The 2,198-nt window shown below is 32.3% G+C and overlaps 1 pseudogene; it reads left to right on the top strand.

The window, feature by feature from the left end:
• Nucleotides 1-245: 245 nt before the first annotated feature.
• Nucleotides 246-2,198, top strand: part of LOC106329849 — a 4,224-nt pseudogene continuing 2,271 nt past the window's right edge.

Here is a 2,198-nt window from a genome sequence, read left to right as displayed (position 1 = left end):
TTAAACCAATTACTCTATATGCCACAAAATGGATACTACTGTATAATGCTAGGTCTTGGATTTATTATAAAAAACTTCCTAGTACGATATATAATATGAGCACTATCAATAATGAATACTATCCGAGGTCTTGGATTTTTTTTAAAAAAAATTCATAGTACGATTTATAATATGAGCACTATCAATATTTATGTGTTTAGAGTTAGGCCATGTGTTGGATAGTTAAACTCATAGTTTTGATATATATGGACCAAGTCCAGCGAACCATACTGGTATAGTTTGCGTAGATTAGGAAATGGTCCAGCAAAATAATTAATTTGTATATTGTTTTAAATAAATACATCTTAATTACTCAGTGGCATGAGATTGTAATTTTTTAGGAAAAAACAGGGTTATTTTAAATTTGTACTTCAATTTTAATAGTTTAGATTGAACTGAAACTCAAACTAATCTTCAACTTATGGAGTAAACTATGCAACAACTAGAACACGCGTGTTAGTTAGGGCATCTCCAACCCCATCCCATATTTTATTCTAAAATTAAGTAAAATGGATTTTTTTTAAAAAAAAAAATTAAGTAAAATGAAGTATAAAGTAAAAAATATTATAACCCAATTCCATATTTCATTGTATAATGGAGTTTACTCCAGAAATAGAGTAATTTTTTTAACCCAACTCCATATCTCGCTATTTTGAAAAAAAAAAGTTTTATATTGGAGACGCTTTTAGTTTCTGGCGGGAGCGATTATTTTGTCACATTAATTAAAAGATGTATGCATTTACTATATAACCAGCGTCACATATGAACTAGCATTTCATTTTCAGAGTTAAGTTTTGTTTAATTCTTTACGGCATCTCTATCTCCACTACATTTTTTTCTTCTAAAATGAAGTAAAAGTGAATAGGGAGTAAAGAATGCTCTAACTCAACTTCATATCTCACTTCATAATGAAATTTACTCTATTTATGGAGTAATCTATTTTTTGTTTGTTCATCAGTTCATTATGGAATAAAAAATGAAGTAGGATTGAAGTAATTTTACTTCATTTTTACTTTTATCCCATTTTAAAAGAAAAAATGAAGTTTTACATTGGAGATGCTCTTAGACATAGAACTCCAAAAGTTTTTTTATTTAACGTACCAATGACACTAGGCACCATATATACTAGTACCATATGTCTCATATGCGAGCCTTTCTCTCTCTCAGTCTCCCAAGACAATAATGACAAACGGCGGATCTGAGAGTCCTGCGTCACTGAGAAAGCAAGACACCGATACCTTCTCACACAAGATACCGTCGACCAAACAACGCTTTTCCTCGCCGGCATCAGCTTGTCCTTCCTTTAGAATCTATTACTAGATGGAGCTGCCGGTTCCATCCCTTTCGAATGGGAATCTCATCCTGGTACTCCCAAACACCCCTCCTCCGAGCTGCCTCCGCCACTTCTTCTCACCCCTCCGCCGTCTCATTTTTCCTTCTCGGGCGACCAAACCCGCCGTAGTTCAAAAAGACCTATGAAGAAAATCCTCGCACTAATCCCCACAAGGCTCTTCTGGTTATCACCAGGTGGTCATAAGAATAAGGTCAAGAAACTGTCCGCTTCATCAGAGTCTCTGTCGGAGAGGGTGCTCATCGATGAGAATGAGTACCATATGTTCAAGTTTCAGACAAAAGGGAAGGTCATAAAAAGATTTTCATCCTTTGACTCTTCTATTGATCACCACCCCAGCACTCGCAGATCACAATCCACCTCTTGCTTCGGAATTCGCATCTGGTAAATTCATCATTCAAAATCTTGAAAATAAAACTTTGGACATTTTTATAAATGTGTGTTTCCTAATATAACATGTACTACATTTTTCACCCGCACGGATGTGCGGGTAGATTTTCATTTTATAAATATATAATGGATACTATCGCAAAACTTTAAAAGATATTTACATTTCAGTGTTATATATTGTGTAAATCTATAATGTCATTGGTTATGTTCCTTATTCAATATTATTAATGTATAATGATTTTTTTTTTATATTTTACTTTATTATTAATTATTATTATATATTAATATATTCTCGAGTTTGGTAAAATAAATTCATAGTATGAAATAAAGAAAATTGAGAATCTCCTTCATTTTTTTCTAATTTTTACAGACTGAATACAATACATTTTATAATTTTATTTAGTTATACTATAAAACT

This window comes from Brassica oleracea, chromosome C3, assembly GCF_000695525.1.
Source record: "Brassica oleracea var. oleracea cultivar TO1000 chromosome C3, BOL, whole genome shotgun sequence".
NCBI classification, from domain to species: Eukaryota; Viridiplantae; Streptophyta; class Magnoliopsida; order Brassicales; family Brassicaceae; genus Brassica; species Brassica oleracea.
Note: the sequence above shows the minus strand (reverse complement) of the source record. Positions and strands in the feature narration are given on the sequence as shown.